This window comes from Oncorhynchus nerka, linkage group LG9a (genome assembly GCF_034236695.1).
Source record: "Oncorhynchus nerka isolate Pitt River linkage group LG9a, Oner_Uvic_2.0, whole genome shotgun sequence".
NCBI classification, from domain to species: Eukaryota; Metazoa; Chordata; class Actinopteri; order Salmoniformes; family Salmonidae; genus Oncorhynchus; species Oncorhynchus nerka.
In genome coordinates this window covers 52,611,630-52,633,553 of record NC_088404.1, presented here as the reverse complement: position 1 = coordinate 52,633,553, position 21,924 = coordinate 52,611,630, and the positions used below count along the sequence as shown (strand labels likewise).

Here is a 21,924-nt window from a genome sequence, read left to right as displayed (position 1 = left end):
ATTTGGTTTTCTCTTGTATGCCACAATAATTCCTAATTGCCCTCTGGAGCCTTGTTAGTCACCAGTTTGGGAGAGGACAACTCAACGCTCCAGTCAGAGATTGATTTGACTAAATAAGAGGACGTCCTTGTATGGCCAAGTCAGGCCGACAGTGGTCTACCAAAAACCATGTGAAGTATTTGGCCCCCGGAGAATGATTTCCGAAGGCATCGTATCAGAGGACCAGTGGTCTGCTGCCTATAGTGGTCTGCTCTCTCCCTAAGATCTCATAGCAACCTGCTCTCCTTATGTAACTCGGAGAATGAGATCAGCCTGGGTCAGGTTACATAGACACGCTTGTGCACACACACACAGACATAGACACAGACACAAATGCACACACACACACACACAGACACACAGACATAGACACACACACACACACACACACACACACACACACACACACACACACACACACACACACACACACACACACACACACACACACACAACATACAAAGGCACATAAACACAAGTGTGCTCTGAGGTCAGCTGCTCTGTTAAACGTCACGCTAACAAGCATAGACAGATACGCTACAAAATGATGGAACCTCTGCTTCAAAGTGAGTGTAATAGCAAAGTGTTTCCCAACCATCTCATCTGCTTGGACACCAAGAGCCAACGATTCACCCTTTTTTCCAAATATAACTCGGGCCTGTAAATATCCTAATAGCTTTACCACAAGGCTGCTCAAACAAACACACTGTCATTGTAATACTTAATGGTCAATAATTAAAAATTAAAAATCATTGACTTTAAAAAATAGTGGATGATGTAATTGCCATACCTTCTGAAAGATGACCGGCAAGCCAAGAGAAATATCCGAGTGCATTCTAAGATCCCCCGTCCATCAAAAATAGTGAGCTAAATACAGATAACGTGAGAGAGAAGCCGCGCCACAGCCTAACACACAGCTAATAGAGGCCCTGAATGGCTCTAAGCAGCAGGGAGACCACGAAAGTCGAAATCTGCTTCCCAAATGGCACCCTATTCCCTATATGGTGCACTACTTTTGACCAGGGCCCATTGGGCTCTGTCCAAAAGTAGAGCACTATTGTTGGCAATAGTGTGCCATTTAAGACACACTCTTAAGCTGCAAATGAATCCTGAGCCTCGGTCCAATGGAGGAGATTGTTGCTGTACCTGACACCGAGTAACGGAGGGGAGGAAAAACACAAGGAGCTTCTTATTAATAATGAATGGGATAGAGAGAGATCCAACGAGACCACATAACACATGGCACATAGGTGACTGTAATACGGTCATTATTGGAGACCAGTTATTACATGGTCAGGTAGTGGGGTAGTGCACTCTTAGAAAAAAGGGTTCCAAACAGGGGAGGTTGCTGGGGGGGGGGGGGGGGGGGGGCTCATAGTCATGGCCGGAAGGGGGTAAGTGGAATGGTATCAAACATGTTTTGGTTTTCATGTGTTTGATTCCATTTGCTCCATTTAAGCAATTATTATGATCCGTCCTCCCTTCTGCAGCCTCCACTGGTTCCAAAAGGGTTCTTCAGTTGCCCCATGGGAGAACCCTTTTTGGGCTTTGTGTAAAACCCTCTGTGGAAAGGATTCGACATGGAACACACAAAAATTCTACCTGGAACCAAAAATGGTTCTCCAAAAGGTTATCCTTTAGGGATAGCCAAAAATGTAGATGACACCTTTTTTACTAAGAGTGTATAGTCAACTTGACACATGCTGGTATTAAGGCCTTTGGGCATGAAGACATCACCTGATGAATAAGATAAGATGACTTTGAACTGAAAATGTGGCCAGGTAACAGCATTGACACATTTGTACTGAACATTTAGCCAGGAAACAGTACCGACACCATTTGAGACCGCCTAAATTCACAGGCATTGATGAAACAATGGCCACATCACGGAAAAAAATATGCCACTAATACGCCACAGCGTAATATTTCTGGTAAGGTTTTATGAGATTGGTGTGTTCGTCTCCCATGGCAAGAAAGAGATCAAACCAAAAGGTCCTTTGAAGTAAATTGTCATCCATCGCAGAGAACACCATTTTGGTTCAATCTTCTACTGTAAATCTCTTCCCAATGCCTTTGGAGTTGCCGCGACACTGCTCCCCCGGGTAGATTGAGTGCCTTTGCAATAGCTTTGCCACAGTTTGCTGCCTGTGAGAACGGCAGATCTACAAAACACAGGAGTCAAAAGCAATCAATCCATAGGCCAGATTTACTGTACAACCCGCTGTCCATCCATCCATCCCCACCCACTGACACCTGCCATGTAGATAATGCCCCTCATATCCCATTCCCAAACCATACGTTTGTACTGTGTGGATACTGTGTTGGGTTCCTCATTGGGTGTGGAATCAATCCTACATTAAAGGGACACACAGAAAGCTTGAGGGCATGAAAGTGAAAGAAGGGGAGGAGGAGAGGGAGGGGAAAGGGCGGGGCAGTACGATCCTTTGCAACTCGGAAATGATTCTCCGGGGCCCAGCTGGTTGACATTAGAGGAGGGGGTGAATTGTGTGTGTAGGTGGAGAGGGGGGCAAGTCCTATGCCCAGTCCTTACTCGTGCCAATAAACACAGGCATCACTTCAGAGCCAAGGTAGAATTCAGTTTGTTTTGGGGGGGGGTTATTCCACCACACAATCAAAAGCCCACGGTAAATGGGGCACGCATTGGGTCAATGAGATAAGTACATTTAGTCTGAAAATTCGCTGGGCATGTACAAAACCCTTGGCACATAACCGCTAAGCACACACGCCACTTCAAAAACACCTCTGGTGTTTCAAATTAAACGTGTGTGTGTGTGTGTGTGTAGAGGTCACACACTCAGTCTTGTCTCGTATGATGTGAACAGGCACATTCCCAGAAGGTAAGGTACGGGCGGAGATCATGGGAAACACACTTCTTCATTCGCTACCATTTCTAAAGGACGGACCAGCTTGTAAAGGAAGCCGCGAGGGAGCACAAGTGAGAGGCCACAGAAACTAGAGGAGAGAATGAGGAGGGCTGCATCCCATATGTCACCCTATTCCCGTTATAGTGAACTACTTTTGAATAGAGCCCTATGGTCCCTGTTCCAAAGTAGTGCACTATATAGGGAATAGTGTTCCATTTGCGATGCAGGTGAGAAGTCTCCTCTCAAGACTCCCTGAGGAACCCTCCACTGCATCAACACTCGCTGTAAGGAGGAGATAGATAGACATGACCCTTATATGTACTGCACACACACAATGGATTTCTATGTTCACCCACTCACTCAACTGAAAAGTTCCCCTACTCCATCTCCCAATAGTCCAATACAAAAGACCTTCCAGCTCATAGACCTCTTCCACCTTTCCAATCAGAGCTTAGAGAGAGAGGGGGGGGGGGGTTAGAGACAAGCAGTGGAGGTAGAAAGGGAGAGAGGGGGAAACAAAGGACGTAGGGAGAGAAGGGGAAACAAAGGAGGTAGAGACAGAGGGGGAAAGACAAGAGGTACAGAAAGAGACAGGCGAGGTAGCTAGAGAGGGGGTGGGCAGAGGAGTAACATACTGTAGGAGGAAACTCCCCACTGGGCAAACACTGGTTGAATCAATGTTGTTTCAACTTAATTTGACAAAGTATTGTGACGTGGAATCAACATGGAAAATACATTATATATTTTTTTAAGTCACCAACTATAGTAGTACTGTTTTTTTCTAATTTCAACCAGCGTTGTAAACATTGAAATAAGGGTAAAACTTCAACTTAAATATATTGACTTCACATTACTAATTTGTTGTTAAAATAATCATCAGAACTATGTATATGTTGAAAGTGCGTTGAAAATTCCACGTACAAATGTAAAAAACATTTTCAGATTTTTCATCCTATATTCTGTCGTGACGTGACTATCATTAATGTGATGACTGCTATTTATCGAATAATTAACTACTACATTTAATTATTACTCGATTCAATTGATCATGTAACAATTAACTCATTTGGAATTTGGGGCACCACGGGAAAATATATTTCCAGAGTTACTATCTCCCGACTTAAACTCTAAAGATTCATAAATATCTCTTACCTCAATGACAGTCAATTATTTATTATTACCTCATCAGTCTCATTCTGATTGTCGCAATATCCCTGGATCCACAAGAACCCTAGCTCTTTTGAATATTCAGTACTACACCAATGTACCATTAACTAATTCATTTACCATTGAAACCATTAACTAATTATCTAATCTTCAGACCAAGTCCGCAAAACTGCAAGCACATTATCGGCTTTACACTCAGTTTGCAATTGTAAAACACACTTTTGCAGGTCTTGTGTTTTGTTTGGGAAACACTTCCATTCAAAATGCCACACTCATTTACCGATTACCTACACCCAGTGCTCGCTCACGTGTGAAAACACTTATAGCAAATTTCTTCACTTAGAAATCAGAGCTTGAGCACTATAAATAGGCTTCAAGATGGCTTTCTTGGTTTGGACAACAATGGAGGCCAATTTTGGAGAGAGGGTTAGAGGAAGAGGAATGAGAGTAAGAGGGGGACAAGGACAAGGAGGAGGACGAGGAAGAGGAGGAAGAGGACAAGAACGAGGAGGAAGGAGAACAATCACAGATGAGATCCGGGCCACTTTGGTTGACCATGTGGTCAACCGTGGTTTGAGTTTCAGGGAGGTTGGGCAGAGGGTCCAGCCTAACTTGAGCCGTTACACTGCAGAAAGTTTCATCCGGACATTTCGAAATGAGAGCACGTAAGTAAACCTACGTGAATATGGTCATTTCAAACAACAGCATACGTTTACGACAACTGCAACACCACATCACTGACAACACAACATTCAGTAACATAAATAGGGTGAGTCTCCTGAAACGCCATCAGATTCGTATGAAACAGCTCTACAGAGTACCATTTGAGCGGAATTCTGACAGAGTGAAATAACTGCGCTATGAATACGTACAAGTAAGCTATACTATCCTGTCATTGGTATTGTATTCCAGTGTATTGTGCTACATATTGACTGCTCTGTCTATTCATACTGTCATACAATAATGTTTTATCTGTTTCAGAGAGCTATGGAACTAGATGCTGCTGCAGTGCATCATGATTTAGTTTACGTTGATGAGGTCAGTTTTAACCTAGCCAAAACAAGATGCAGGGGAAGAAACCTCATTGGACACCGCGCCATCATCAATGTCCCGTGGTGGCAACATCACATTGTGTGCAGCCATTAGTCGGAACGGTGTCCTTCATCATCATGCCAGTCTTGGTCCTTACGATACTGCCCACATTATCACCTTCCTTGACAACCTGCATAATATCCTCATTCCCAATGACCAGAGAAATGGGCCAGAGCAGTCCTGGTTTGTTGTCATCTGGGACAACGTAAGTTTCCACCGGGCCGCTCTGATCTGCAACTGGTTCATTGACCATCCGCAAGTTTTGATGCTCAACCTGCCACCTTATTCTCCATTTCTAAACCCAATAGAAGAGTTATTTTCGGCATGGCGTTGGAAGGTATACGATCGCCAACCCCACCAACGCATACCCCTTCTCCAGGCGATGGAAGAGGCCTGTGGTGACGTAGACGAGGGGGCGTGCCAGGGCTGGATACCCTTCTCCAGGCGATGGAAGAGGCCTGTGGTGACGTAGACGAGGGGGCGTGCCAGGGCTGGATACCATTCTCCAGGCGATGGAAGAGGCCTGTGGTGACGTAGACGAGGGGCGTGCCAGGGCTGGATACCCTTCTCCAGGCGATGGAAGAGGCCTGTGGTGACGTAGACGAGGGGCGTGCCAGGGCTGGATACCCTTCTCCAGGCGATGGAAGAGGCCTGTGGTGACGTAGACGAGGGGGCGTGCCAGGGCTGGATACCCCTCTCCAGGCGATGGAGGAGGCCTGTGGTGACGTAGACGAGGGGGCGTGCTAGGGCTGGATACCCTTCTCCAGGCGATGGAAGAGGCCTGTGGTGACGTAGACGAGGGGGCGTGCCAGGGCTGGATACGCCACTCCAGGCGATGGAAGAGGCCTGTGGTGACGTAGACGAGGGGCGTGCCAGGGCTGGATACGCCACTCCAGGCGATGGAAGAGGCCTGTGGTGACGTAGACGAGGGGGCGTGCCAGGGCTGGATACCCTTCTCCAGGCGATGGAAGAGGCCTGTGGTGACGTAGACGAGGGGGCGTGCCAGGGCTGGATACCCTTCTCCAGGCGATGGAAGAGGCCTGTGGTGACGTAGACGAGGGGCGTGCCAGGGCTGGATACCCCTCTCCAGGCGATGGAGGAGGCCTGTGGTGACGTAGACGAGGGGCGTGCTAGGGCTGGATACCCTTCTCCAGGCGATGGAAGAGGCCTGTGGTGACGTAGACGAGGGGCGTGCCAGGGCTGGATACGCCACTCCAGGCGATGGAAGAGGCCTGTGGTGACGTAGACGAGGGGCGTGCCAGGGCTGGATACGCCACTCCAGGCGATGGAAGAGGCCTGTGGTGACGTAGACGAGGGGCGTGCCAGGGCTGGATACGCCACTCCAGGCGATGGAGGAGGCCTGTGGTGACGTAGACGAGGGGGCGTGCCAGGGCTGGATACGCCACTCCAGGCGATGGAAGAGGCCTGTGGTGACGTAGACGAGGGGGCGTGCCAGGGCTGGATACGCCACTCCAGGCGATGGAAGAGGCCTGTGGTGACGTAGACGAGGGGGCGTGCCAGGGCTGGATACCCTTCTCCAGGCGATGGAAGAGGCCTGTGGTGACGTAGACGAGGGGGCGTGCCAGGGCTGGATACGCCACTCCAGGCGATGGAAGAGGCCTGTGGTGACGTAGACGAGGGGGCGTGCCAGGGCTGGATACGCCACTCCAGGCGATGGAAGAGGCCTGTGGTGACGTAGACGAGGGGGCGTGCCAGGGCTGGATACGCCACTCCAGACGCTACTTCCCCCGCTGTTTAGCCAGAGAGAACATCGCTTGTGACGTTGATGAGGTGCTATGGCCAGACCCAAACAGGAAACAGAATACACCCTAATTGTTTTTTTCTTTACAGTAACAAGCCTATTTGTTTATATTCTACTGTATTTGTTACTGTTCATCCCGAAATCTGGATGAAAATACAATGTTTTGAGAAAGAAACACATTTTATTTCCCTCCCCTTGCATTTCTGTTTATAGTGTAAATATATACTGAATATGCATACATACTGTATATATTTGTGCACATACATGTACGTGTGAGAGCTACGACAAACTGCCGTGGACTCTGTACACTGAACACTGAACATGCAAAAGACACAAGATAGTAGTGTTTCACATTAGTCACATCCGTGTGTAGTTGGCGTATGTAAGAGCTAGTCATTTGATGGTTTGCGTGTAGAGTTGACGCAAAAACAACGTTTTGAGAAGAGTTAAAATAGTTTTTAATGAAGTGTTTGGTTTTGCAAGAGATGTGTGACGTGTTGCATGTGGTCCTGGTCCACTGGTCCTCTGATACGATGCCACTGGGCAAACACTGGTTGAATCAATGTTGTTTCAACTTAATTTGACAAAGTATTGTGACGTGGAATCAACATGGAAAATACATTATATATTTTTTTAAGTCACCAACTATAGTAGTACTGTTTTTTTCTAATTTCAACCAGCGTTGTAAACATTGAAATAAGGGTAAAACTTCAACTTAAATATATTGACTTCACATTACTAATTTGTTGTTAAAATAATCATCAGAACTATGTATATGTTGAAAGTGCGTTGAAAATTCCACGTACAAATGTAAAAAACATTTTCAGATTTTTCATCCTATATTCTGTCGTGACGTGACTATCATTAATGTGATGACTGCTATTTATCGAATAATTAACTACTACATTTAATTATTACTCGATTCAATTGATCATGTAACAATTAACTCATTTGGAATTTGGGGCACCACGGGAAAATATATTTCCAGAGTTACTATCTCCCGACTTAAACTCTAAAGATTCATAAATATCTCTTACCTCAATGACAGTCAATTATTTATTATTACCTCATCAGTCTCATTCTGATTGTCGCAATATCCCTGGATCCACAAGAACCCTAGCTCTTTTGAATATTCAGTACTACACCAATGTACCATTAACTAATTCATTTACCATTGAAACCATTAACTAATTATCTAATCTTCAGACCAAGTCCGCAAAACTGCAAGCACATTATCGGCTTTACACTCAGTTTGCAATTGTAAAACACACTTTTTGCAGGTCTTGTGTTTTGTTTGGGAAACACTTCCATTCAAAATGCCACACTCATTTACCGATTACCTACACCCAGTGCTCGCTCACGTGTGAAAACACTTATAGCAAATTTCTTCACTTAGAAATCAGAGCTTGAGCACTATAAATAGGCTTCAAGATGGCTTTCTTGGTTTGGACAACAATGGAGGCCAATTTTGGAGAGAGGGTTAGAGGAAGAGGAATGAGAGTAAGAGGGGGACAAGGACAAGGAGGAGGACGAGGAAGAGGAGGAAGAGGACAAGAACGAGGAGGAAGGAGAACAATCACAGATGAGATCCGGGCCACTTTGGTTGACCATGTGGTCAACCGTGGTTTGAGTTTCAGGGAGGTTGGGCAGAGGGTCCAGCCTAACTTGAGCCGTTACACTGCAGAAAGTTTCATCCGGACATTTCGAAATGAGAGCACGTAAGTAAACCTACGTGAATATGGTCATTTCAAACAACAGCATACGTTTACAAACTGCAACACCACATCACTGACAACACAACATTCAGTAACATAAATAGGGTGAGTCTCCTGAAACGCCATCAGATTCGTATGAAACAGCTCTACAGAGTACCATTTGAGCGGAATTCTGACAGAGTGAAATAACTGCGCTATGAATACGTACAAGTAAGCTATACTATCCTGTCATTGGTATTGTATTCCAGTGTATTGTGCTACATATTGACTGCTCTGTCTATTCATACTGTCATACAATAATGTTTTATCTGTTTCAGAGAGCTATGGAACTAGATGCTGCTGCAGTGCATCATGATTTAGTTTACGTTGATGAGGTCAGTTTTAACCTAGCCAAAACAAGATGCAGGGGAAGAAACCTCATTGGACACCGCGCCATCATCAATGTCCCGTGGTGGCAACATCACATTGTGTGCAGCCATTAGTCGGAACGGTGTCCTTCATCATCATGCCAGTCTTGGTCCTTACGATACTGCCCACATTATCACCTTCCTTGACAACCTGCATAATATCCTCATTCCCAATGACCAGAGAAATGGGCCAGAGCAGTCCTGGTTTGTTGTCATCTGGGACAACGTAAGTTTCCACCGGGCCGCTCTGATCTGCAACTGGTTCATTGACCATCCGCAAGTTTTGATGCTCAACCTGCCACCTTATTCTCCATTTCTAAACCCAATAGAAGAGTTATTTTCGGCATGGCGTTGGAAGGTATACGATCGCCAACCCCACCAACGCATACCCCTTCTCCAGGCGATGGAAGAGGCCTGTGGTGACGTAGACGAGGGGGCGTGCCAGGGCTGGATACCCTTCTCCAGGCGATGGAAGAGGCCTGTGGTGACGTAGACGAGGGGGCGTGCCAGGGCTGGATACCATTCTCCAGGCGATGGAAGAGGCCTGTGGTGACGTAGACGAGGGGGCGTGCCAGGGCTGGATACCCTTCTCCAGGCGATGGAAGAGGCCTGTGGTGACGTAGACGAGGGGGCGTGCCAGGGCTGGATACCCTTCTCCAGGCGATGGAAGAGGCCTGTGGTGACGTAGACGAGGGGGCGTGCCAGGGCTGGATACCCCTCTCCAGGCGATGGAGGAGGCCTGTGGTGACGTAGACGAGGGGCGTGCTAGGGCTGGATACCCTTCTCCAGGCGATGGAAGAGGCCTGTGGTGACGTAGACGAGGGGGCGTGCCAGGGCTGGATACGCCACTCCAGGCGATGGAAGAGGCCTGTGGTGACGTAGACGAGGGGGCGTGCCAGGGCTGGATACGCCACTCCAGGCGATGGAAGAGGCCTGTGGTGACGTAGACGAGGGGGCGTGCCAGGGCTGGATACCCTTCTCCAGGCGATGGAAGAGGCCTGTGGTGACGTAGACGAGGGGGCGTGCCAGGGCTGGATACCCTTCTCCAGGCGATGGAAGAGGCCTGTGGTGACGTAGACGAGGGGGCGTGCCAGGGCTGGATACCCCTCTCCAGGCGATGGAGGAGGCCTGTGGTGACGTAGACGAGGGGGCGTGCTAGGGCTGGATACCCTTCTCCAGGCGATGGAAGAGGCCTGTGGTGACGTAGACGAGGGGGCGTGCCAGGGCTGGATACGCCACTCCAGGCGATGGAAGAGGCCTGTGGTGACGTAGACGAGGGGGCGTGCCAGGGCTGGATACGCCACTCCAGGCGATGGAAGAGGCCTGTGGTGACGTAGACGAGGGGGCGTGCCAGGGCTGGATACGCCACTCCAGGCGATGGAGGAGGCCTGTGGTGACGTAGACGAGGGGGCGTGCCAGGGCTGGATACGCCACTCCAGGCGATGGAAGAGGCCTGTGGTGACGTAGACGAGGGGGCGTGCCAGGGCTGGATACGCCACTCCAGGCGATGGAAGAGGCCTGTGGTGACGTAGACGAGGGGGCGTGCCAGGGCTGGATACCCTTCTCCAGGCGATGGAAGAGGCCTGTGGTGACGTAGACGAGGGGCGTGCCAGGGCTGGATACGCCACTCCAGGCGATGGAAGAGGCCTGTGGTGACGTAGACGAGGGGCGTGCCAGGGCTGGATACGCCACTCCAGGCGATGGAAGAGGCCTGTGGTGACGTAGACGAGGGGGCGTGCCAGGGCTGGATACGCCACTCCAGACGCTACTTCCCCGCTGTTTAGCCAGAGAGAACATCGCTTGTGACGTTGATGAGGTGCTATGGCCAGACCCAAACAGGAAACAGAATACACCCTAATTGTTTTTTTCTTTACAGTAACAAGCCTATTTGTTTATATTCTACTGTATTTGTTACTGTTCATCCCGAAATCTGGATGAAAATACAATGTTTTGAGAAAGAAACACATTTTATTTCCCTCCCCTTGCATTTCTGTTTATAGTGTAAATATATACTGAATATGCATACATACTGTATATATTTGTGCACATACATGTACGTGTGAGAGCTACGACAAACTGCCGTGGACTCTGTACACTGAACACTGAACATGCAAAAGACACAAGATAGTAGTGTTTCACATTAGTCACATCCGTGTGTAGTTGGCGTATGTAAGAGCTAGTCATTTGATGGTTTGCGTGTAGAGTTGACGCAAAAACAACGTTTTGAGAAGAGTTAAAATAGTTTTTAATGAAGTGTTTGGTTTTGCAAGAGATGTGTGACGTGTTGCATGTTGTGTGTGTGTGTGTTTTGGGGTTTTGTGTGTAGAGTCTAAAGAAAAGGAGCCATAGTTTCAGAAATCACGTGTAAGCAATTGTCAAAAACTGTAACACAGAATACCATACACACTTACATGAGATAAAAGTCCCTCGTGAACTGACACGATATGACAGCTTGTTACACAATGGAAAGGGGGTGGTGAAAGAAAGAGCGGGAGAGACAAAGAGAGTGGACTTACATTTTGAAACTACGCTCACTGTAATATGAATACACAACTGCACAACTGAGCAAGAGGACAAGTACATTACAGTGTCTAGTTTGAGAAGCAGACGCCTCACAAGTCCCTAACTGGCAGCTTCATTAAATAGTACCCGCAAAACACCAGTCTCATCGTCAACAGTGAAGAGGCGACTCTGGGATGCTGGCCTTCTAGGCAGAGTTCCTCGGTCCAGTGTTCTTTTGCTCATCTTAATCTTTTATTTTTATTGGCCAGTCTGAGATATGGCTTTTTCTTTGCAACTCTGCCTAGAAGGCCAGCATCCCGGAGTCGCCTCTTCACTGTTGACGTTGAGACCGGTGATTTGCGGGTACTATTTAATGAAGCTGCAAGTTGAGGACAGTTGAGGACTCTGTTTCTGAAACTAGACACTCTAATATACTTTTCCTCTTGCTCAGTTGTGCACCTGGGCCTCCCAATCCTCTTTATATTCTGGTTAGAACCAGTTTGCGCTGTTCTGTGAAGGGAGTAGTATACAGCGTTGTATCAGATCTTCAGTTTCTTGGCAATTTCTCGCATTGAATAGCCTTCCTTTCTTTGAACAAGAATAGACACAAGTTTCAGAAGAAAGGTCTTTGTTTCTGGCCATTTTGAGCCTGTAATTGAACCAACAAATGCTGATGCTCCAGATACACAACTAGTCTATAGAAGAACAGATTTATTGCTTCTTTAATCAGAACGACAGTTTTCAGCTGTGCTAACATGATTGCAAAAGGGTTTTCTAATGATCAATTAGCCTTTTAAAATGGTAAACTTGGATTAGCTAACACAACATGCCATTGGAACACAGGAGTGATGGTTGCTGTTAATGGGCCTCTGTACGCCTATGTAGATATTCCATAACAAAATCTGCCATTTCCAGCAACAATAGTAATTTACAACATTAACAATGTCTACACTTTCTGATCAATTCCGTGTTATTTTAATGGACAAAAAATGTGGTTTTCTTTAAAAAAACAAGGACCTCGTTGTGTATTCCTTGTTTCAATGTTGATAGAAAAAAATGTTACGTTTTAATCTATGTCATTGTTTCAACGTCATGCTATCAACCTAAATAAGGAGGTATATTGAAATAAAATGGTAAGGCACAATCCAACAGTTCCTGCCTGAACATTGACTCCTACTGGTATATGAAGGGTAATGCACTTCAGTGAGATCAAGTCTACCATTCAAATACCAACCTCGACGTACGCTGCTTAGCTTTGGAAACAAGATGTGCTCGATTCAGCTGACCTATCAGGTCAACACATTGATCAGCTTCCATACTCATTTGATAGACTACCTAAATAACATTAAATAGTTAAAAGTAACTCAGTTTTCTTACACAAACTGTATGTGAAAGTACATTCGGAATGAGGTTTATGTAGGCTAAATAGACATCTGATTTGCTCAAAGGACAACATTTCAATGTTAAGCTAACTATGTTATCATTCGCCCATGGTTGATTGGATCTTTGGAAGTAGTTAACATTAGCCCTATAAATCGAATGTCAAATTCATTATATTAATAATACACTTTTACATTTGGAAATTGTTTTTATATATGTTATTCATGTATTTATACCCTTGACTTATTCCACATTTTGTTGTGTTGTAGCCTGATTTAAAATGGATTAAAAAAAGAATGTTCAATCCACCCATCTACTGTACACACGATACCCCATAATGATAATGTGAATGTTTTTATATTTTGGGGAAAATGTATTGAAAATTAAATATATTAAATATCTCATTTACATAATTATTCACACCCCCCTGAGTCAATACTTTGTAGAAGCACATTACAGCTTTCAGTTGTCTTGGTTATTTCTGTATCAGCATTGCACATCTGGATTTGGGGATTTTATACCATTCTTTATTTTATTTAACCCTTATTTTACCAGGTAAGTTGACTGAGAACACATTATCATTTACACCAACAACCTGGGGAATAGTTACAGAGGGGGGGGGGGGGGGGGGTTCTCAAGCTCTGTTATCTGTGGATTTTCAATGGGATTCAAGTCTGGGCTTTGGCTGGGCTACTCAAGGACTGTATGCATGGGCTCGTTGTCCTGTTGGAACGTAAATCTTCGCCACAGCCGGTGGTACTCTGAAGCAGGTTCTCATCAAGGATTTGCCTGCGTTTGGCTCCATTTATTGTTCCCTCTATTCTTACCTGTCTCCCACTCGCTGCCGCTGAAAAGCATCCCCATAGTATGATGCTGCCACCACCATGCTTCATGGTAGGGATGGTGTTAGACGGGTGATGAGCTGTGCCTGGTTTTCTACAGAAATAGCCCTTCGTATTCAGGTGAAATAGTTACATTTTTGTCGCATCAGACCACAGGGTATTTTGCCTAATGCTCTGTCTTTCTGCAAACTCCAGCTCTAGGCAGAGTTTGGTTTGTTCCATACTTTTGGAGACCACTGTGCTCTTGGAAACTTTCAACACTCTAGAAATAATTGTATATCCTTCCCAGATATATGCCTCATCACATTTCTACCTCCTTGGACTTCATGGTTTAGTTTCTGCTCTGACATGCACCGTCAACTGTTGGACCTTATATAGACAGGTGTGTTTCTTTCTAAATCATTACTTGACCACATGTGGACTCTAATCATCTTAAGGATGATCAAAGGAAATTAGATGCACCTGAGCTCCATTTGGAGTGTCATAGCAAATTGGTGTGAATACTTATGTAAATGAGATATTTCTGTATTTCATTTCCAATAAATTTGCAAACATTTCTAAAAACATGTTTTCACTTTGTCATTATGGGGTATTGTGTATAGATGGGTAAGAAAATAAAAAAGATTTAAGATTTAATGAATTTTGGCTGTAACACAACAAAATATGGAATAAGTCAAGGGGTATGAATACTTTCTGAAGACACTGTACTATCCAAGCAGTGTTGATATTTGGTTGCGTTCACAATATCCTGTTTGTATATAAATTAGTTATTGATATGTAGGATTCACGTCTCCATCTCAACCAAAAATCTATCAAACTTTAAATGCACTTCAAATAATGTTTGATTTGATAGTACTATTTTTCAACTTTGATTTTTTTGGTTGAGATGGAGACATGAAACCAACATATTACATATAACAACCAACCGTCCTTCATATACACAAGACAATATGCAAAGGTAAAAGTGTTTTATTAATATTACGCATTTGGCATCCTATTTATAAGGCTAATGGTAACTACTTCTAAACTTCTAAACATCCAATTCAATCAACCATGGATGAATGATAGTATACCTAGCTTCGCGTTGAAATGATGGTGTCCTTTGTTGGGAAAATCAGATGTCAACGTAGGAGGACGTCTCATAATAATGGCTGGAATGGCATCAATGGAATGGTATCAACCACATGAAAACCCATGTGTTTGATGTGTTCCATCCCGTTCCGTTGAGTCCGTTCCAGACATTATTATGAGCCGTCCTCCTCTCAGCAGTCTCCACTGGTCCACGTGACAGTTCAGCTGAAAGTAACACAGTTTGCTTCCAAAGCTAAGCAGGGGACAGAGGTAGTCATCTGGATGCTAGACTTGTTCTCACTGAAGTGCATTACCCCTTATATACCAGTAGGAATCCCTATTCAGGCAGAAATTGCTTTACTGTAGCTTCACAATATACTGTATTTCAATATACCTCTTTATTTCAGTAGACAGCATGACGTTGATTCAAACATACCATCTTGCTATCAACATTGAAACAAGGTCAAATAAAATATGTCTAATCAAATATAACATTCTACATGATTTCAACCACCCAATGAATTTCAAGGTTTACAACGCTGGTAGAAAATTCATTATTATTATTTTTTTAATCCAATGTATTTTCCACGTTGATTCCACGTCACAATACGTTGACAAATGACATTGAAACAATGCTGATTCAACCAGTGTGCGCACCACTACGCGGAAAAGTATACGTGCACTCTCTTAATTGAGCCCCACAATGGGGAGAGCCTCCACTGAGTCACAAGCTCCCTTTCTCTCGCCGATGCATCAACAGCCCAACTGTCCACAATAAAGAACCCAGAGATGTCCAACGGTTAATGCCTGTCATCCATATTTGTGCTGCAAATAAAAATGACAGCAGAATCTCATGCTTAACCTGGGCAGGCCCATTAGGTAGCGTTTGTCTGCAATTGATTAGGTGTCTTGTCTTTAGCTGGTTAGCAGTTAGCATGTAAGCGGAGGCTAGCTCGTGTAATGCTAGCCTACTCGTTTATTATTAGTGACAGACACTTGCATCTGGCTCCATGTGGAGGGCAATACATTGAACTCCTTCCCGGGGTTAAAAGTCAACAGCTGGGAGTCAACCGGCTTGTTGTCATGGCAATGCTTGTCTGGAATGTTTCTAAAAATGGGAATTGTTCTGGAATGGGCCCGGCTCTCGTCTCTGCTTTCAATTGGTCCGTCGAGAAGCTTGATGAAACCGAACAGAGGACCAAGTTTGTTTTTGCGTATGGAGTTTCATGTAGGGACGTTCTGCTAACCTGGCAAAGTATTGTCATGACTAATAGCAGCATGACTGTGTCTTTAAACACAGCTAACCACTTCAGTTGTTGCCAACTTTTGAAACATTTGCAATTCATCAGGGATTGCACTAACTTACTCTTTTGGCAGTGGACGTTTCCATAAAAACATGTCAAGAGAAGAGAAAAGAGGTCTGACAAAGTTTCAGAGCGTATTCTGACTTTGAGTCAGGCTTGAAGGAGAAATCTGTGAAACCTCAGAGTAGGAGTGCTGATCTAGGATCAGGTCCCTTCCTGTCCATGTAATCTTATTTATTATGACCTAAAAGGAAAAACTGATCCTAGATCCTACACTCTGAGACTGAGATGCTTTATGAATACGGGCCCTGAGAAAAAACACAGTATTAGCTTGGGTTGGAAATGTGAAGACGAGAGCAGGCCGACACCATGTGAGCGATGGATTAAGCCAAGGGACGCCAGACAGCAGGGAGCGAAACCCGAACTGACCTCGCCTTGACTCACGCTTCGGCCACACAGATGCAAGACAGAAGAGGAGAGACGGAGAATAACAACCGGGATGGATGGAAAGTAGCCACTTGTGGAAAAAGATACTTGCCACGTCCAGACACAGCTAGAAACGTGAGTCATGGGCATGGCAAAATGCTAACTGGAGGCCAATCTCCTATCATTGAAGGTCAAAATTCATGGTGATAGAAAACAACAGCTCGCCAATCTAAGAAGATAACCATAAAACATTAACTCTATGGGCCAGTTTCCCAGTCACAGATGAAGCCTTTTCCCTGGTCAAAAAAATAATAATTCTCCATTGAGAAATATTTTTTTGTCCTGGATTAGGTTAAATCTGTGTCCTTTTAATCCCGCCCTTTAATGGTATATTTAGTATACTTTTATTGACAAGGATATTTGAACGTTTTTATTATTGTAAATGTTTCTGTAAAGCTTCAAACTCCATTTATTACCTGGAGGAACCTACTCTGGTAGCTTAACTACAAGAAGCACCACGTTTCCAGCTAAATTAAACATTACAATAAAACAGTGGCGTAAAGTACTCAAGTAGTACTTTAAAGTATTTTTACTTAAGTAGTGTTTTGGGGTATCTTTACTTCACTATTCACATTTTTAACTACTTTTACTTTTACACTGCATTCCTAAAGAAAATAATGTACTTTTTACTCAATACATTTTCCCTGACACCCAAAAGTACTCATTACATTTTGAATGCTTAGCAGGACAGGAAAATGGTCCAATTCACACACTTATCAAGAGAACACCCCTGGTCATCCCTACTGCCTCTGATCTCGCGGACTCTCTAAACACAAATGCTTCGTTTTCAACTGATGTCTGAGTGTTGGTGTGTCACTGGCTATCCGTAAATAAAAAATAATAAAAACAAAATGTTGCCGTCTAGTTTGTTTAATACAGAGGATTTGAAATGATTTATACTTTAACTTTTACTTTCAATTACATAAGTATATTTTAGCAACTACATTTACTTTTGATACTCAAGTATATTTTGAAACCAAATACTTTTAGACTTTTACTCAAGTAGTATTTTACTGGGTGACTTTCACATTTACTTGAGTCATTTTCTATTAAGGTATCTTTATTTTTACTCAAGTAGGACACTTGGGTACTTTTTCCACCGCTGTAATGAAACACATTTAAGTAAGCTGAAACATAATGGGTTCCAATTATAGTATTCGTCACTGGACTCAGCCACACCCACAACAATCGTGCTATACCCATGATCTGACAAAGGCGACGAAAACACATTATCCCATCATAGCTCTCTTATGATGAGTAGTTACTATGGGTGGAGGGTCATGATAGAGGAGAGAGGAGTTTTTTTCAAAAAGTTGAAGCTACCAATTACCCCACCCATAGAGAGAGGCTAATTAAACAGTATGGTAGTAGAGTCAGGAGCCAGACCTAGGGGCCACACCTACACGGTTGGGTCACGTTAGTTAGTTAGGCAGGCCACTCCCCTTCCCAGCTGTTCAACAGGCCTGAGAAGAATGAGAGAGACTCTCTTCTAATGTGGCAGGCAAGCAGCCAGTGGATCCAAATAACACACAACCATGAACGTATGCATGCACGTGGCATACACACACACACACACACACACACACACACACACACAGACCTATCATTGTTGCATACTCATCAGTATCATTAGCATCACTATAATCACTGACATCTTCCACAGCAAACAAAGCTGGCGTCCACATCCACCCACACCCACTCCACAGATTTACAGACTCCAGCCAGCCGTGGCCTCTCAGTGGTTTACAGCCCGGGCATGACTGGAAAAGCACACACAAAGCATATTTTCTGTGGAGGGAAACAGAGAGAGAGAACTGGATCCACTGAGTGGTTTGGCCTGGCACATATTGCTCTATGAGAGGAAGGGTAGGCCATGATGTTGTCTTGTTGGCAGCATTTGGCAAGTTGGGGGATGTATGGGCGAGGTGGGGGCGCAGTGAGTTGGCAGTATCTCTGTTAGGGCACATGATTCCCTGTACTGTTACGAGTGGTGTGAATCTTTGTCTCTCAGTTTGACTGTGCAGAGAATAGCACTTACTATACCCAAACACTTCTCAAATACAGTACCAGTCAAAAGGTTGGACACACCGACTCATTTTTTTGTAGAGTAATAGTGACGACACCAAAACTAAGAAATGACACATATGGAATCAAGTAGTAACCAAAAAAGTCTTAAACAAATCAAAATATTTTTTCTATTTTAGATTCTTCAAAGTAGCCATCATTTGCCTTGATGACAACTTTGCACACTCTTGGCATTCTCTCAACCAGCTTCACCTGGAATGCCTTTCCTACAGTCTTGAAGGAGTTCCCACATATGCTGAGCACTTGTTGACTGCTTTTCCTTCACTCTGCGGTCCAACTCATCCCAAACCATCTCAATTGGGTTGAGGTTAGGTAATTGTGGAAGCCAGATAATCTGATGCAGCACTCCATCACTCTCCTTCTTGGTGAAAAAGCCCTTACACAGCCTGGAAGTGTGTTGGGTAATTGTCTTGTTCACCCACTCTGCGTCTCACAAAGACACGGCATTTGGAACCAAAAATCTCAAATTTCGACTCATCAGACCAAAGGACAGAATTCCACTGGTCTAATGTCCATTGCTTGTGTTTCTTGGCCCAAGCAATTGGTGTCCTGTAGTAGTGGTTTCTTTGGAGCAATTCAACCATGAAGGCCTGATTCACATAGTCTCCTCTGAAAAGTTCAAGTTGAGATGAGTCTGTTACTTGAACTCTGTGAAGCATATATTTTGGCTACAATTTCTGAGGCTGGTAACTTATCCTTTGAAGCAGAGGTAACTTTGGGTCTTCCTTTCCTGTGGCGGTCCTCATGAGGGCCAGTTTCATCATAGCGCTTGATGGTTTTTGTAACTGCATTTGTAGAAACATTAAAAGTTCTTGACATTTTCCGGATTGACTGACCTTCATGTCTTAAAGTAATAATAGACTGTCGTTTCTCTTTGCTTATTTGAGCCTGTTCGTGCCATAATATAGACTTGGTATTTTACAAAATAGGGCTATCTTCTGTATACGACCCCTGTCACAACACAATTGATTGGCTCAAATGCATTAAGAAGGAAAGAGATTCCATAAATGAACTGTTAACAAGGCACACCTGTAAACTGAAATGCATTCCAGGTGAATACCTCGTGAAGCTGGTTGAGAGAATGCCAAGAGTTTGCAAAGCTGTCATCAAGGCATAGGGTGGCTACTTTAAAGAACTCATATATAAAATGTATTTTGAATTATTTAACACTTTTTTGGTTACTAAATTATTCCAAATGTGTTATTTCATAGTTTTGATTTCTTCACTATTATTCTACAGTGTAGAAAATAGTCCAAATAAAGAAAAACCCTTGAATGAGTGGGTGTGTCCAAACTTTTGAGTGCTACACTATTATAGATATTGTAGCGATGGGATGGGTTGCCTGGTAATAATGGCAGAACAACATTTAAGTGATAGTCCCACTTTCAACAATAATCTGTTCTGCTTTGTAATGCACCGACCTTTTACCCTTGTAATAACAATGTTACTACTTTTGTTCTTGCAACCTAATCAACGTCGGTACACTATGTTACAGTGCTGTTATGTAGTATTTACAACTGCCATGCCTGTCTGTGATTTAGGCAAAAAGTTACTCCATTAAAATATCCGTTTTGGCGCTACCTGACGGACACTAACTTCATCTCCAGTTAAATATCCTGACCTGCAGATGAAGATAGCATTGCCATGGGAGACACTATTGTAATGTGGCTTACAGAGTCAATGAATCAACTAACACAGTAACAGCGGTAAACAGTGAGAAACGGTCTCAAAGATGCCCTGAGCTCTCTATGAGCTTCGAGGTGAGTGAGCAAGAGGCAAATGATGACACCCAGGACTTAGTCAGACACCAGGTAGTAATAGACAATTCTCAAGTTTATCCCATTGTGACGTCACTTATCTCTTAAAGAAGTACAGACAACCTCACAAGAGCCGTCTTCTGTGGATCCCCCCCCCCCAGGGAGTAAACACGAGGGAGTGTTTGCCAGACTTACCCCAGCCTCAGGTCAGCGTCGTAAAGGTTAAGTGTCCCCAGGAGTTTTCATTGTCGAGGAGCAAGCCTCTACCAGTGCCCTGCGAGCTCCTCTCTCCTCGCAGCTTAACTGAGGTACTGGTAGCTCAACTGGAAGGAGCTCCCTCGGTCTTTCGTAAGGATTTGTGACCTTAAGGTTTTTCTTGGGGAGAAAAAGCCCACATCCCTCTGTCAGTCAAGCAGCGGAGCATAGTTTCAGCTGGGCGGCCGTCCAAACAGACATGAAAACTATTCTATTTCTGTCTGCCATATGAGCCGCAGCACTGTATTTTGGAGAGAATTTGTGGTCAAGCATGTAATTGCTGAGTTGACCAGTTATGGCGAAATGTAATTGTAGACCTCATCAGATTTGTGGAGAAACTGCCAAGTGAACAAGGTAGAGGACTTTTAAAGTCCCACAAAAACAAGGGAGACCACATAAATAAATGAGGAACTGGGATCCAGATGTGGGAACAGAAGGAGGGGGAGAAGAAGAAGAAGAAGAAAGGGGGTGAAAAAAAGAGCCAGACGCCAGTACTTGCCATCGCAGCAGAATGAAATCGCATTTCTGACACTGCGAAAGGGTGTTTACCTTCCTCTGAGAAGTCACAGGAGAAAAAGGGGTTTTGGGAAGGTAAGAGGCTGTGGCTGTGAGTGTGTTGTTCCTGGAGTTTTACCGTGAGCCTTTCAGGGTGTCTGGTTGCACGTCAGGGTTGGAAATGACTACCTCCTGGAAAAATTGGTAGCTTTAAATAAGAGTCGGGTGGTTTGCGTTACGAGGAAACACATGGAGTCTTTGGCGGGTCTGCATTACTTCTTGCTAGGGCCCAGAGTTTTTCCCGGTCTGGTCACAAGGTCCGCAGAAACCCCTAGCCATAGTTATTACACGTTTGAGTGAATGATTGGTCGGTTATTTTATTGTATTTTTTATATATAATTTAACCTTTATTTAACTAGGCAAGTCAATTAAGAACAAATTCTTATTTACAATGACGGTCTACACCGGCCAAACCCGGGCCAATTGTGCCCCGCCCAATCACGGCTGGTTGTGATACAGCCTGGATTCGAACCAGAGTTTCTGTAGTGATGCCCCTAGCACTGAGATGTAGTGCCTTGGACAGCTGCCCCACTCAGGAGCCCTAAGGTTCAGTTATGTGCACTATTGCATTCATACATGTTCGTATATATGCAAGAGCATGCACGCACACACGCACACAT

General features: G+C 44.5%; 1 protein-coding gene across 2 annotated transcripts in view; it reads right to left on the bottom strand.

Moving 5' to 3' along the window:
* The window catches only part of LOC115134508 (protein inscuteable homolog), a 100,265-nt gene extending 79,200 nt beyond the window's left edge, over nt 1-21,065 (bottom strand). The window contains exon 1 of one of the 2 annotated variants that reach the window (XM_029668550.2): nt 20,690-21,065. The gene's annotated coding sequence lies outside the window, so the exon portion shown is untranslated. Of the gene's footprint in view, nt 1-829; nt 931-20,689 lie in introns of those variants that run through there. The other variant, XM_029668552.2, reaches the window with a different exon arrangement.
* Nucleotides 21,066-21,924: the final 859 nt, after the last annotated feature.